At 40.3% G+C, this 16,740-nt stretch overlaps 1 protein-coding gene across 10 annotated transcripts in view; it reads right to left on the reverse strand.

Annotated features, from left to right (window-relative positions):
- The window catches only part of FAM110B (family with sequence similarity 110 member B), a 137,173-nt gene that overhangs the window by 67,961 nt on the left and 52,472 nt on the right, over positions 1-16,740 (reverse strand). For 8 of the 10 annotated variants that reach the window (XR_006737156.1, XR_006737155.1, XR_006737157.1 and 5 more), the window contains one exon: positions 11,343-11,392. The exons of 1 other annotated variant lie outside the window; for it this stretch is intronic. The gene's annotated coding sequence lies outside the window, so the exon portion shown is untranslated. Of the gene's footprint in view, positions 1-9,873; positions 9,924-11,342; positions 11,393-16,740 lie in introns of those variants that run through there. One more of the 10 variants, XR_006737158.1, reaches the window with a different exon arrangement.

Below are 16,740 nucleotides of genomic sequence, written 5' to 3' on the forward strand. Positions count from 1 at the left end.
AGAGAACTTTAGACAGGTCAGAATATTCTGGCCAGAAGCATCTCAGTTTCAGAAGTTTGCCGGGAGGGGCCCAGGAAAGCTGCCTCTGCTCCGACAACAGAGCCAGGACCTGACCACAAGCTGGGCCACCTGGGCTGACGTCCCTCCCTGTGGCTGGGAGACGCCCAGGGAACACTCCGCTCCCCCAGCTCTGCCAGGGCCAAGGAGGGCCCAGCAGCTGAGCCACAGTCCCGGACGAGCCACGGGTCCCAGCCCACATAAAGATTAGGGGGTAGCTTGGGGAGGGGGGCTAGCTTAGCAGCTTTTCTATAGTGGCACTTCCAGCCACCACAGGAAGGCACTGCAGGTGCAGCCACGCAGAGGTGCTGGCAACAGCCTGCTCAAGCCTGCTGCCGCAGGCCAACAGAGCACCCAGGTGTGAAAGCTTCCAGGTCACCAGGGCTCAGGCAACTGGTGGGCAAGTGTCTGGGCAGTTGGTGCCCCTTCTCTGTTCATGACACCCAAACAGTGGCTTTTCTTCCTTTGCAGAGTACAGAACATTGTCTGCTCAATTTGAACGCAACGTGGTTGGGCTAGAAAAGACTGAAACCGGCTGCTGGAATCACTCCAGCTGCTCCGAAGCCCGGAGTGGCGGCCCTGGCCCAGCTCCCGCACAGACACTCCGCATCCCCGTGCCGTGAGGCGATCCCACTGCCTGAGGAGGTCCCCAGAGGCTGCTCTGCGCACCAGCGAGAATGCCCCGTGAGTCAGTTCTGGGGCCTCCTAGGAAGCCGCCTCTGAGAGGGACGATCCTGTCTGGACAGCGACCTTGCTGGCACATGAGACTTGAGCAGACTGCGTGAGTCTTCTCTGGTTCAGAAGCCAGTTGTGATCTCGTAGTGTCCTCAAAGCCTAGGTTTTTGTTTCTTCTTTGAATGATCCACTTTTTATAGTAGAGACAGAAGGGCAGGGCCCTGCGAGGCCAGGGAGGGGTTAAAATTCAAGAGGTTACTACGACTCATGCCAGGGCCTGGAACCCAGTTCTCATATGGGGTTCCTTGTCACCGAGGCTCCTCCTCCCTCTCCCCACAATGACATTTAACTGGTAATTATTTAGCTCCTATCATTTGCCCAATGCTGTGCTAAGATGAGGACAAGGACCTTTTAAACCAGGGAAGGAGACAGACTACAAGGATGACAACAGCTAAACCTTGATCAGGGCTTTAAAACCATCCAGGAAACTTCACATATGGTATCTGCTTTGAGAATCCCCAAAATGCTTCAGTTAGGTATTTTTCTAATTTAGGGATGAGGAAACGGCCCAGGGCAGTTACAGGACTTTCTCAGAGACTCTAGACTCAACTGGTTCCTAACATAATGCTTGTTCCTACACACAAAAACTTAATCATCCCATGGGCATTACATTAGATAAGATTAGATAGTTTAATATATAATAAAATCATAATCGATATTATAACCTAATAATAAATGGGTATTGTAATAATAAATAGATGATATTACTTAATAAGAGCTATGAATTAGGTTGCAGGAGTCATCCTCAGCTTGTAGCTCCAATTCTGTTCTCAAATCATACCATGGTTTTTGGATGTTAACAGGCATCTTCTAGGATGTGAAAGTGATTACCTCACTGATATTCCCTGTACTACTAAAAGATCTAGGGTTGGACTCTCTCTATATTGACCATGGGGTAATGCCTATAAAACTTTAAATTACAATAAATGGGTGAGCATCCTAAATTTCAGTTTTGTCTCCTGGAATGGAATACCTAAGCATTTAAATTACATGAAGGTTCCTGTAATTTTAAATAGCCCATACAACACTGGCATCAGTTCTTGAATGCATTTCTGCACTTACTGCCCCAAATCATGGCATATAATCTTGCATGAGTAATGCAAGCTGCTATTTTAAGAAAAAGCTTCATGGAAGAACTTGAAGTATGCATGGCATGAATGTTCATAATTATGTTTTAACACTAGTAACATTGAAAGATTAGACTTTTATCCAAAGAAATATTTAACTATGGAATACCAGTTGTTATGAAATTCATCTAGGGTCTTTTTGAAACTTTTAAAGTCAGTAGAGGCCAAAGGATAGCTGTCTTATAAGAGTCATATCAAAACTTTGCAGGTTATATCCTAAATGAAACTCCTAGGGAGAAATTACATTGTTAGAACAATATTACCACATACTTCTCTCCTACCCCATTATATTTCATCCCAAATTAGCTACTTTCTAGCTGGTAACCTTCGATAAATTTACTTAACTTCTCTATGCTTCAATTTTCTTATCTGTAACATTTGGAGGATGATGATGTGTGGATTAATTGAGTTAATATATACATAAAGCATTGAGGGAGGGCTCAGCACTTAGTAAACATCATCTAAGTTCTCCCCTCTTGGATAATGGCAAAATTAAAGCTTCCAGGCTAAATGATAATAATATTAAAATCCCCCTGTAAAAGAAGTATATAACATAAATATACAACCATCATGCCCTGAGCACACCCCAGACAAGAGCTGTTATACTGCTAAGAATTTGTTAATAATATCTAATAATAGAAATTCTGGAACTGAAAAAAGCATGACTTTGTTCCTGAGGCAATTTGGAAAAACTTCCTGAAAATTTTACATAGGTGTATACCTTTATCCCTAGACATTACACTTTGGGAAAATCATCCTAAGAAAATAGGTGGGATAGGCCGGGCGCGGTGGCTCACGCCTGTAATCCTAGCTCTGGGAGGCCAAGGCGGGTGGATCGCTCGAGGTCAGGAGTTCGAGACCAGCCTGAGCAAGAGTGAGACCCCGTCTCTACTAAAACTAGAAAGAAATTATCTGGCCAACTAAAAATATATATACAAAAAAAATTAGCCGGGCATGGTGGCTCATGCCTGTAGTCCCAGCTACTCGGGAGGCTGAGGCAGGAGGATCGCTTAAGCCCAGGAGTCTGAGGTTGCTGTGAGCTAGGCTGATGCCACGGCACTCACTCTAGCCTGGGCAACAGAGTGAGACTCTGTCTCAAAAAAAAAAAAAAAGAAAATAGGTGGGATAATGTGCCAAAAAAGAAAAATAGAAATAACTAAAGATATGTGCAAATAAAAATTAGAGAAATGTATTTTTCACAGTATCCTTTATAGAGTAAAAGAATTTGAAAACCTTAGTATTGAACAGTAGCCAATTGGTTAAATAAATGAGGGTTCGGTGTATAGATAAAATTAACGAGCCATTGTGCAGTTATTCTGAAGTAATATTATAAAATAATATTTATTAAATGGAAATATAGCTGAATATTAGGTGAGAGTTATAAATCAATGTATATATAGTTTGAGCATCCCTAATCAAAAATCCAAAATCTGAAATGCTCCCAAATCTGCAAGTGCTCCCTCAATGCTTTTGAGCACCAACCTGGTGCTCAAAGGAAATGTTCACTGGAGCATATCAGATTTCGAACTTTTGGGTTAGGGATGCTCAACCAGTATGCATTCTGCAAATACTCCAAAATCTGAGGAAATGCAAAATCTGAAACACATCTATCTTGTCCCAAGCATTTCAGATAAGGGATATTCAACCTGTATGAGGACTCCACTTTTGTTACATTCTCTCTGTGTATATTTAGATAATGGTTATCTCTTTGAATATACACATAAAAAAAGTGTAGGGGCAAATGCTAAACAATGTTAACAGTTTTTATCTCTGCATAGTAGAGATGGTTGACCTGTCTGAATTGTTTAATTTTTCTCCTGTGTCATTACTAACATTGAAAATAAATTGTTTATAAAAACTTTGTACTTTTTCCCACTCCCACCCAAGGAAAAGATAAAAACTGTGGGTGGCTAATTTTTAATGAGTAATCCCTCTGAAGTCTCAGTCTTGGAGATCCTTGCTGCCCCAGGCCCTGGTCATCTGATCTGGCCTACTGCCAGTCTACATGGTGCAGCTTAGTTTTGTTAACCAGCTAGTAAGTGGCAGCCTCAGCTAACAGGATTTTGATGTGCTAACCATTCCCAGCCGTCAGTCAAATCATTAGGCTGGAACCAAAAGTTCAGTTTGGAATTGTCGGCCAATTTACTGATTATTATTAGACGTTAGGGCAAGCCTCTGTTGGCACTGGTGCAAGTCCTCATTCCTTAGTTATTTGGGCAATTCTTTTCTTTTATCTAAAAACATTCCTATACACTTAGAAGATATGGCCAGATCCAAATGTCTGGAAAGTAGCCAATAAGTTAAAGTGCTGTGGAAAGTGAAAAATAATATTTTTGGATATAAAGTTAGAAACATTAGCACGATTCAAGATTGACTGGAACCTTGGCAAGTTTCTGAACCTTTGTGGACTGAAACTACTATAGCGGGGATCAAGTTTAAAATAAGGTAAAACAAAGCAACCGTATTTCACAGTGTGTCTGCCTATATGGACTATAGTTTCACTTCCACAGTTTTAAAAATCCTGTGACTCACAGCTCAGTATTGTTAGCAGATAATGGTTCAATGGGTTTGTCAGAAAGATATTTCCACTTATGTGTTTATATTTTAGAAGTAATTTTATTTCACCTAGGGACCAATTTTTTAAGCTCCACAATAGAAATTAATGTGAAAATGGGATTTGTTTAACAGAAATTTGCCTTGAAGCAAACTAAGCTCTTTCCCATATATACCATTAAGTATGGAATTACCTGTAAAGCCAAGACTTCTTTTTTTCCTACTGAAAATAATCACCCCCCCAGGTCCTCTTTAGAATGTTAAGTTTTTCATAAACGGGGACTATTTTTCTCTATCTAGACACTCCCTCTTGTGTCTATTTACATACAGTAATATATGTAGAGTTCCTTTTCCATGTTCTTGCTGTAAAAAAACAGCAAAGGACCAATTTTTCATTACATAATTGTGGTAAAGGCAGAGGTAATAATTACGGCACCTTTTTCATTTCAGGAGTGTCATTCTCTAGGAGAATTTACCACTCGGTGATTCTAATAAAAAAAATATTGTGTCTTTCAAGAATGAAGAAAATGTTATTTGAAGAGAAAGAATCCTTTAAAAGTATGAACATCAGAATGGTTTCTAAATAAAGAAGAGTATCTGTGTCACTTATTTAAGGTCCTTTCTTGGGTTAACTATGCTGTATGGACACATTTAAAAAATTATTCCTCCGAACATTACTGGAACAGTTTATAAATCCCTGGTGACATCTGAAAGCCATTTTTGCAGATATGGGTTCTCTCTATGTAGGGCATCTTTTTTTTCTAAGAACACTTTCGGTGTACCTGGGAGAACAAGTACGTGGCAAAGATAAGTTGCATGGCTAGATTACTTTTATCATGTGTATGCTATTAGCTTTGAAACTGTAAGTGATTTGAAGGACATTAATTCACCTTATGGAAACTTCCTTGGGTTTCTCTCTTACTTTATTTTCAAAGTCAGATTACAAGCTAATTTAGATTTCAAGTATTTGAATACATTCCTCTTGATGACTGCTCAAGATCTCTATCAAGCCAGTGCTCCCACTCAGGAGGAGCTATTTTAATTCCACTATAGGTTGGTCTTCTAATGAAGAGGAGAGTTTAAATTCCTCTTACATGAAATAGCATATGATGAATGTTTTCTATCATTAAGTTTGAGTCAAGCCTAACACCAGCAGTTTGTACACTAAATTATATAGAAGATTTTTAAATTAATGTCACAGAAATGTTCTGCAATAGGAATAAATGGCACAAAGTACCTGACAGGTGAGTGGGAAAGGAGCACAGGGGTCCAGAGGGCAGCGACAGGAACTGCCCACCTGTTATCTTGATGGTATTTTGCACATTTTGCAGACTAAAGAAGCTTTTATAATTTTAACCATTTTCTCCCAAAGGGTAAATCTGATCTTCACATTTACTTCTATTGTTGTTTATGAACAAAAACAATTTGAATATGTGATGTAAGCCAATCCCAGGCTTTAAAAAGATAGTATCTAGGATTCTGCTATACTGAGGACAGTATTCTGTGTGTGGGGCGGGGGAGAGGGTGTTCTTAGTTAATTTTATTTTGTCTACAATGGGTGCAGCTCATCCACACAGAACAGAGTGGATCCTGGCTTCTCTGCGTGAAGAAAGGAGAAAATCTTACAGGTCTTGCTCCTCCATCGGTAGTGATGGGTGGCCCTGCTGATGAGAATTCATGCTCCCACTCTTGTCCTTGAGAGACCCCAGGCGACACAGCCAGGGCACTGCATGGATGGACAGGAGCTTCCTTCCTCAAATCCCAACTTGGGATGGATCAAAGGGGGGACGACACAGAAGAAAGATATCTTTTGATATGGAATTATTCCTTTTCTTAAAATTTCCTCATTTTCAAAAATGGAACTTACACAGAATTTCTTCTCTGTTCTTTTTGTTTTTCCAGAAAAACTTCTCTTCTCCCAAAATACATTGTATGCTATGTACCTTTTGGGAGGATGTATTTTATAGGAAAAAAAAACCAAAAACACTCCATTGGCAACCAAGAAAAAGCAATACTAAAACATTGCTATTTAAAATACTGGTTGGTCTCAGTTGTGTGAAGTTAATTGGAATTTCAGTTAATCTATCTTCCTTTTGATTTATTAGTTTTGGGCCACTCTGTAATCTGTGCTCACTCATGCCTTCATACATTTTTCTTTTCAGCATTATTCTGTGACCTAAATTGCAGTGAAATGGAATGTATTGCACCAAATTTTTCATATCTGAACAAACTGAAGTCATCCAACTGCATAACATATTCCACCTACAGAATTCAATGTCAGAATCATGTACTAGTGATGTTTCACATTTTGTGGAAATGTGAGCCACTGAAAGGAATCTAAATGGGTAGGTTATCTGTGTTCCCATTGACAAGAAAATATTCTCCTCCCCAAGAAGGACAGCTAAGTTGCTCCATAAAGACACTGTAATCTCAACATTTTGGTGTTAAGAAGAATAAACAGACCAATGAAAAAGAGAAAGTCTAGAAATAGATCCACATACATACAATTGATTTTTGACACAGGCACTCAAACAATTCAATGAGAAATGAAAAGTATTTTCAACAAACGATGAAGCAATTGGATATCTACTTGGAAGAAATAGTAAACTCTGACCCGCCTACCTTACATCAAAAATGTCAACCTGAGATGGATCACAGATCTAAAAGTTAAAAACTAAAATTATAAAACATTTAGAAAAAAAAATAAAAGAATATATTAAAATAAATAAAAACTTTCTAGAGTCACAAAAACACCAACTGCAAAAGAATTGATAAATTGGTCTTCCAAAAAATTAAAAATGTATCCTCATCAACTGACATGAAAATGAAAAGACAAAAAATCTAAATGAGAGAAAATATATCCAATGCATATACCTGAAAAAAGACTTTTAGCTAGAAAGAAATTCTCCTACAAATCACTAACAAAAGGACAACAATCCAACTTTTAAAAAGGGGCAAAAGAATTGAACAGACACTTCACAGAAAAGAAATACAAATGACCTGTAAGTACACGAAAAGGTATTCACCATCATTAGTCATCAGAGAAACGCAAATTAAAACCATACTAAGACACAATTTCATACCCACCTAAATCACTAAAAATGAACAGACAGTATCAGATGTTGGCAAGGAGGTAGAATAACTGGGACTCTCGCGCACTGCTAATGGGAAAGTTTCTTTAACAGTTTCTTACAAAGTTTCCTAAACATTTACCCCATGACTCAGCAATTCCACTCACGGGCATTATCCAAGATACATAAAAACGTGTGTCCACAAAAAGACTGATTCAACAATATTTATAGCAATGTTATTAAAATGCACAACTGGAAACAATCCAAATATCCCCCAACAGGAGAAGAGATAAACAAACTGTGGTACATCCACACAATGGGGCATCTCCAACCAATGACAGGAAGGAGCTACTGATCCAACATGGAGGCCAACTCTCAGAGACCAGCCACCGAGTGAAAGGATCCAGCACAAAGAGCACTTCCTGTATGATTCCATTTATATGCACCGAAAAAGAGGTACAACCAATTTATGATAGGAATCAGAACAATGATGTCTTCTGGAGGTGGAAAAGGGTGAATTGACTGTAAAGTGGCAGGAGAGAATTTCCTGGGATGATGGAAATGTTCTGTAACTTTATTAGGGTGATTCCTGAGGGCATGTATTTGTCAGAACTTATCAACAAACTGTTGTACACTTCAGATCATTAAAGTTTACCTCAAAAAATACCCATAAAAAATATTACCAGTATGGTATTACTATAAAGTTTTAAAAAAGGTTTTATTACTGATTTGATCATCCTAATAAAATTATTTGTAAGTTCCACTGATCCTTCAAACTTCTTATTTGTATTAGCGTATCATGTCTTAAAATATAAAATAAAAAATGACTCAATCTCACATGCAATTATGACAAAGTTTATGCATTTGAGTGTTATTTTGTGCCTTTATATTGAGATTACTTTATAAGGACCTGAGAATAATTTTTCCTATTCATACATAGGCCTTATTTTTAAAGTTAATCATGGTTAATATCGACTTAAAACACTTCTCATATTTTCAACTAATATTTTTGCCTCTTCAGCTTTTACCAGACCAATTTGCCTTTTATTTGTCTCAGGTTTGTAAAAAAGAAATTTTCTGGAGGCAATTTATCCATATCTTATATGAATATAATATATATAATTGTCTCTTTTTCTCTTTGACTCCAGTATCATTCTTAAACTCGAGGCTAAGTATCTTGAGGTCAAAGAAGGGTTTAAAAACAGTCAGGTTTGAGTATCTGTTCCTTGCTAGCTGTATGAATTTAGGTTAAATTACTTCATTTCATTAAGACCTAGTTTCTTCTTAAATAAAAAAAGTGGTCACAGTAGCTATTTCATAGCTTCTAAAGGGGAGGGGAGGCAGGACTCTCCCCTACGACTGCAACTAATAAACTAATAAGGGGGTGTGTTGTCTGTAGAGAACCTGAAAAGCAGTAATAAAGCCACATGCAGACTATTCTAAAAACGTGTCAGTGACAAAATACCCTCCTCCCCATGGGGTGAACAAGTCCCAATAACACTACATAGGACAATTCAAAGCAAAGCAGGCTGGCGGCCACCCCTGCAGAGTGCAGGAGGGAGCAAAGTGACAGGGGCACCAGGTGAGTCATTCAGGGATGCCCAGGAACAGCTAGCCTTCACTGAATACTCCCTGTGTGCCTGGCCCCATGCGGAAACGCATTCATCATTTAATCCTCCCAACATCCCATGAAGCAGACACAGTTGTCCCTGTTTTACAGTTGAGGAAACTTGACAGAGGGATCACTAACATTCCTGAAGTGACCAATGGTAAGTGGAACTGGGGGTACGCTGGCAATGCACCCCAACATGTGTCCTGGAACCACGGAGCCAGGTGACTATTTCTCAACTACCCAGCCTCCCCAGGGGCTTAAGAAAGTGACTGAGAAGGGGGAATGAGAAAACAGGAATTCTTTATTTAAAACAGTCTGTATGAGAGAATTTGCATCAAGATTGATTCACAGCAATATAAGAGATAATAAAAATTAAAATTAAAAAATAAGAAAATCTAAAAGTAAGTCATATTCCTTAGGAAAACAAACTGCAGTTTATTTCCCAATGTCCAGGAAATAGAGCAGAGTAGCCCTGCCAAAAACGCTGTGCTCAGCTGCCCGAATGTGCCCCGTGTGTGCGTGTGCATGTGTGCAAGTGCGTGTCCCGCTGCTCTCAGGCACTCTCCACATGAGCCTGGAACTTCCACATCTGTCCTCGCAGAATGTGCCCGAGGGGCCCCTCCCCTGGAGAGCTGGCCCGTCCAGTGCTCTCACCGAGAGGGTGAGGACAGGCAGATGGAGTAGAGCCCTCGGGCAGTCCATGACCAGGGAGCCCAGCTGAGTGTGCTACCAGGGCAGCAGACTCGCCTCTCGGCCACGGTGCAAAAACTGTAAATAAATCAAGTGGTAATTAGATTCTGCAGCATTTAACACGATCTCTGTGTTGCCCTCATTTACTAGCTCTGGACAGGAAAGAAAGGCCGACCTTTCCCACTAAAAATGCCTTGTGTCCCACCTTAGCCCCCAAGTGTGAGAAGCGATGGAGAGAGTGTGCAACAGGCAACTCATTGAGCTCAAGGGTCCAGAGTGTGTGACAATGCCCTGCAGCTACAGCAGGGGTGGGGAGGGGAGCGCAGGGAGAGAGGGGATCTGTCACCACCACGCTGGAACACATGTCAACAACCGAAAGTCTATGACAACTTAACATCAGTTCAAATAAACTATGCGCTAGCATGAAACTGTAACTAACCTATCAGAAAAAGCATTGAAATCTTCACAGACACAAACACAAACACACACACACAGAACATGAACAAACCAAGCTCTTGTTTGATTTTAGTGAAAGCAAGTCCAACCTTCACTTTAGTCCATACATGTCAGCTTGGGCAATTTACAAGGGAGATGTCAGCAGATATGTGAATTATGCCTTCATGAAGGTTTTAGTTTTAAATACTATCAAGCTCTATGGAAACACAACCTAATATTTAGGTTTACATAAAATGTCATTGTTCTCTTTTAGTCAGAATTGATGCCTTTTGTTTTACATCTACATTATGCCCCAAGTCAAATAAATTTTAACAGCCTGTAGAAATTGAAATGGTACTAGAAAGTCAAACAATAATATTTAAATTTTATTTATTTAAACTATTGGCTATCTTCTAGATGGATCCACCCTGACAAATTTGAAAAGCTAAAAATATCAATTATTTCAAAATTATTTAATGAGATACACACACACACACACACACACACACATACACACAGACATATCTACACACACTAGACCAGGGGTTGGCAAACTTGTTCACAAAGGACGAGATAGTAAATATTTTATGCCTTGCAGGCCACACAGTCTCTCATTGACCTCTCAACTCCACCACAGTAGCATAAAACCAGCCACACTCAACATATGAATGAAAGATCGCGGCTGTGTGCCAAGATACCTGTTTTTACAAAACAGACAGTGGACCAAACTTGGCCCACAGGCCATAGTTTGCCAATCCCTGATCTAGATGAAAATACTATGTGGAATCTGGTCTTTAATATGTTAAAACATTAGAAAATGAAACTTGAGAGCAAAAAAGAACCATAAATATATAACCTCTTGTCTCCAACTGCACAGTGTTAGCTTTGGGCAATGTTTCTCTTGAGTATCTGGAAGTTGCTAATTTTTAATTATGAAACATAGGATTTGAGGGTGTCTGTCCTTTCTTATACAAAGCACGCTAACAAGTATTAATGCTGATCACAGCTGGAAATAGAGCATGTCCCGTGCATGGCTCTGGATAGCTAAAGTGTTCTACTTACGAGAGGATGCTTCATTTGACCAGGATTGGCTCTCAACAGGCCCAGTGCACCTTAAAAAGAAAAAAGTCACTTCTGTCACTGAAGAGCTCAATTGATTCAGTCGACTTCAAAGGGCACTGAAAATGCCATGCTTTGAAGAACACACAAAACAGTAAGAGGAGCAGAGAAAAGTATGATGCATCCTTCTCAGGTGACACAGAAGGATTCGTGTCCACAGGTTTAAATTAAAACCTGATCTTTAGATCAGGAATGGTAACTGTTTAAATGCCAAAAAGGAACATAACCCCATACAAAAAAAAAAAAAGAGGCAAAAAAGATTCTGTCTCAAGGTATAAGAAGAGTGAACCCATTCAAATGCAATCTGCTAAAACAAGATCCTCAGCACAGCCCATTAGGCGCTCAGAACTGGACAAATGTTCCCATAGATTAAGTGGATAGTTATTCTGGACTTTAAACACGGTCAGTCAGGGTGCATATGGTCAAACCTTGCTGCTCCCAATGGGTAGAAGACAGGTAGAGGTCTTCCACTTTTGAGGGACATGGTTCCCTCTAATCTCACCATCAGCTGTGACAAGCCTCTAGCTGCAAACATCCTGGCCCCAGGGCACTCAGTAAAAGTAGATTCTCAAGAGGCCCGAGACCACTCTCAGCTCCTCTCAAATGCTCTGTTCTTGCAGTCTCAATCTTTTCGTACCTACCAAATCCCCCCACCTTTTCTTGTGTATCTGTTGGTTTAGCTGTAACTGAATATAGTATACCATACCCAGCTAGCAGTGGGTCTTCTGTAAATCACATTGGTTTGAAAAATCACATTGACTGCTGATGTATTCTCTGGTAAAGAAGTTGAGGGTTAGGGTGAAGTATATAACACTCTGCTTGCTCCTGTTGTTCAGCTAGGATTAAGAGGACCCCATGGCCCTTTCTGCCCCGGTCCAGGTGGACTCCCTGACCTCCCTCCACTTCATAACCCTGAAACGCAGCCCTCCTGGCAGCTGGGCTGCACCTGCCAGGCACCCTCTTCCTCAGGGGCTTCCTTCCTCATCTGGGATGCCTGTCAGAAAGCTGCAAGACCCGTCTCCTACCCTGTCCAGTCGTGACTCAAAAGCCCCCTCCCGGGGAGGCCCTCCCTGGCCCCCACCTGCTATAGTTTCCTATTGCTGTGTGGCAGACTCTGCAGCATAACACAATTCCCTGTATTATCTCGGCTTCAGAGGGTCCAGGTCTGGGTATGGCTCACCTAGGTCATCTAATCAGGGTACCAGAGGGCAGAGGTTCATGTAGTTATTGGCAGAACTTGGTCCCTTACACTGGGGGACCGAGGTCCCTGTTTTCCAGCTAGCTGTGAGCTGGGGCCACTCTCAGCTCCTAGAGGCTGCCCCCAGTTCCCTGCCATGTGATCTCTCACAGGCTCTCTCAAATAAAGCAGCTCACTTCTTCAAGGCCAGCAAGAGACTCCCTACTCCAGTTGGCCGCGATAAAGTCTTACATGATGCAACCTGATCACAGCAGTGACAGCCATCACCCTCACCCCTGCTGGCTTACACTCCCCACCTAACACAAGGGCCTTCTCAGAACTCTGCCTACCACGCTCTCTCAAATCTCTGCCCCACCCCAGCCCCGCAATGTACACTGTAATCTATCCCAATCCTGGCTTTATTTCCCTCTACAGTACTTTTTAGCATCTGAAATACCAAATGTTATGTATTTATCTTCTGTGTTCTCTGCTTCAACTGGCTAAAATACAAGCCTCATGAGGACCAAACATTTTGTGTTTTTTTATTGCTGTATCCCCAGCCTGCAGAGCAGTGCTGGTTCAGAGTAGGTTATCTATAAATATGCATTGAATTAGTGTATTAGTTACTATGTAGGTCTGCTTTAAAAACATCAGGATCTCAAAACCTCCGATTGTACTGCCAAGCTGCAGATTTCTGTGACCTCTTTCTACTGTCCTTGCATTGCATCAGAACTTTGTTGAGTCACAAAAGATGAAATTAAATGTTATCTTTCCCATGGTAACAAAGCTATATAGTTCTATTTTCATTTTTAAGTTCTACTGCAAACATGAAAAACTTCAGGCAACTATGTGGTGAGAACTCCACACTGATTATTTGTAAAACCAGCATTTTACATTTATGTGAAAACAGACGTATTCACTGTCCAGTGTCCAGGCTCACAGATAATTTTTTTTTTCTATTTTAAAAATTCTTCAAACAGTAGAAGGAGTAGAAAGTAAAAGCCAAACTTCCTTGGAATATTGATTCCACGAAAACCCTGAGTATATATTAAAAGTCTGGGATTCAAATAAAGAGCGAAATATGGCATTCAGAAGCAATGAACATCCTATCACTAGAGTAATAAATGTTATGGATCCATTATCCACCTCATTTAAAGAAATGTTGCTTTTTGCAAGAGGTAGGGGAGAATGCAAGGCCAAACGTCATAAATGTGGACTACAACTCCATGTACAATACACATTTGGTATCCATTCTAACCCATGTGCCTCTGGTTAACAACTTTTTGTAGGCGATTTTTTAAAAACCCAAATGCACATGCACTTAAAACAATGCTCATAAACCCAACTGCAATTGCGAGTTCCATAACAAATAAAGGATTTTCCTGACAATGCACCCTGAAAGTCACTTGCCATGCACATGGTCTCCTGCAGAGTAACAGAAGGCTACCCAGGTGATTACGAGTTCTAAAGAGCAGCCTGATTTTCCCTATTACCTTGTTTCCACTTCCCCACTCTTTTTTATTTTACTAGCACTACTACTATTAATGTAATTCAAGAAACACAATATATTTCTAAATCTCTCTTGCCATTGATATATGAGTACTCACTTCCAAATTCCTGGCTGTTTTCTGCTTCTGGCCTCTCCCCTCTTACCATCCCTACAGTTTCCAGCTTAATCTGCCAAAAACAGTGATTTTTAGCAAGTCATTCCTCTGGTCACTACCTCGGGACGGCTCCCTATGGACAAGCTTGTCAAGTTTTTAACCCAGGTTAAGCCCTTAACATGGGTCAGTGTGGTCTCTGTGTTCACTGCAAGACTGCACACTTGACTCCAGTCCACATCTGGCCACCACTGGCTGGAAGAAGACAGACCAATGAATGGAAATCACAGCACCAAACCCTCAGCCCTGCTGACTGTAAATTAATAACAACTCTGTATGCTAAGGACACAGCTGCTTTTATTTCTCATGGAAACACAGTAAGGTTAAGCAAGAAGAAAGTCCCTACAACATGGTCTTCAGTTCTCAAACTGGAAGTACCATAAGCACTGGGGCAAAGCTGGCATTTCCTGAGCATCTTAACTGAACCTTCTGAGGCAGAATTCTAAGAGGGCCCAGGATTTCCCAACCGCCCTGGCGTATATCCTGTGCATAATCCCTGGGATATTAAGTATCATAGATTTTACTCTCAGGATTACAGAGTTCAATGGCATGGTGACCTTAAAATAGGGAGATGGGCCTAGCCCTTAGAACAGAGTTTTTGTTTGGTTGGTCACAGAAGAGAAATCAAAGAGATCTGAAGCCTGAGGTGATCTGACAAGGAATCCTGCTGCTGCCCTCGATGCTCCTGAGAAGGCCTAGAGCAAGCAACTGCAAGTGGCTTCTAGAAACTTCTAGAAAGTGAAGGCAGTCCCCAGCCAGCAGCCAGGAAACAGGGACCTCAGCCCTGTCAACAACTTGAATGAGCTCAGGAGCAAATTCTTCCCCAGGGCCTCACCTGAGAATGCAGCCCAGCCAATACCTTGAGGCGAGACCCCGACAGAGGCTTCGGACCCACAGAACTGTGAGCTAAGAAATGAGTATGGTCAGAGAAAATTTGTACACAGCAATAAAAAACTAATATGCTTTCCTCTAAGCCTAGCCTGTCTGTTCACACAAAAATAGCATCAACCCCAAAGGACCTCACAGTATATCAACTGTCCTCACAAGCACGAACATAGAACCAACAAGTAAAAAAGAAAAGTATAAGAGTCCTCTGAAGGATACTCTATCCTTCCTGCAAAACCATGAAATCTGGGAACTAGCAGAATATACAAATCTTTAAAGATAGTGACTGTTGTAAATAAAGATCATCACACATATGCCATTTTTCTCAGAAATGTTAAAATAGAAATCAGCCCTTCCATAATATCTTATTAATATTAATATCAATGATATAATTTATTTACATTACTATGAAGTATATAGGAAAAGTATTCATCTTTTATTCATCAGAATATTAATTGATTATCTACTATATACAGGATCCTTTGTACATGCTTACAGAATAATTCTAAGGAATGCTAATAAAAAGATGCCAGCCACACATTATTACAGGAAAAAGTAAATATTAGAAGATACTTTGCCTACTTCTTTTCTTATGAGTAAACATGAACTACTAAAATATAAATATTCTGCATCTCAGTTTGCTTTCATAAGTGATCCTGCTGTTATTTCAATTTATTGACACCTGTCCTGCGTCTACTCCCTGCTAGGCACTAACAGAACACAGACAGATAAATCAGCCCCCGCTCTGCAGACACCATAGGCTATGAAGAAAGAGGGAAACAGGTCCGTGAGGAACTGAAACAAGCAACTCTAATCAGTACGATGGTACTGGTATATGTAATGTTTGAGATTCGGTGTAGCCTGGGGAGGGTATGTTTAGTGTGACAATGGTGAGGGGTCAACTGAAATGCCTATCTCCATCCATCCATCCATCCGTCCATCTAGTCAAGATTGGATGTTAATGAGAAAAACACCTGACCTAATTAAAGCAGTTCTGACATGTGCTGTGTGCCTAAGCATGGTGACCAACTACATTTTTCTAAAAAAGAAAAACTAGCTTTTCAAGAAATATTTCTACCCATTGTAGCTTGCTTAAATGTGAAAGGCGATTTTGACAGTTTTTAATCTGTTGCAATTAGGGTTTCACATCTCTAATACAATAGTCTGAATATGACAAAATTTTTCCCATCCATGTGAAGGGAACATTATTTTATACGCTAACTTCTAAAATTCCCCAAATAGAAAGGTATGTTAAAACCAAGCTGACTCCCCAGAAACAGAGTATATGTGAGAGTTGAGGGCCTAAATCACACACACTAAACCTGTCATGCCTGACTCAGCCTTGTAAAATGACAATAAATGTCTTCCTGAGAAGACAGAGTAATTAAAAAAAGGAAATAATGTTATAGTTTAAGAAAACACACACACACTCACACACACACACACACACACACACACACACACACACACACACACACACAGTCTATCATACCAGTCCTGCAGGAAGGAAATGAAAATCTTAATCCCTATTACTGTACAATGATTTTTCTTAAGTGAGAAATTTCCCCATAATAAACCATGTCTTATTTGGTATTTATTTTTAAAAGAATGATATATG

Source organism: Lemur catta, chromosome 9 (genome assembly GCF_020740605.2).
Source record: "Lemur catta isolate mLemCat1 chromosome 9, mLemCat1.pri, whole genome shotgun sequence".
NCBI lineage: Eukaryota > Metazoa > Chordata > Mammalia > Primates > Lemuridae > Lemur > Lemur catta.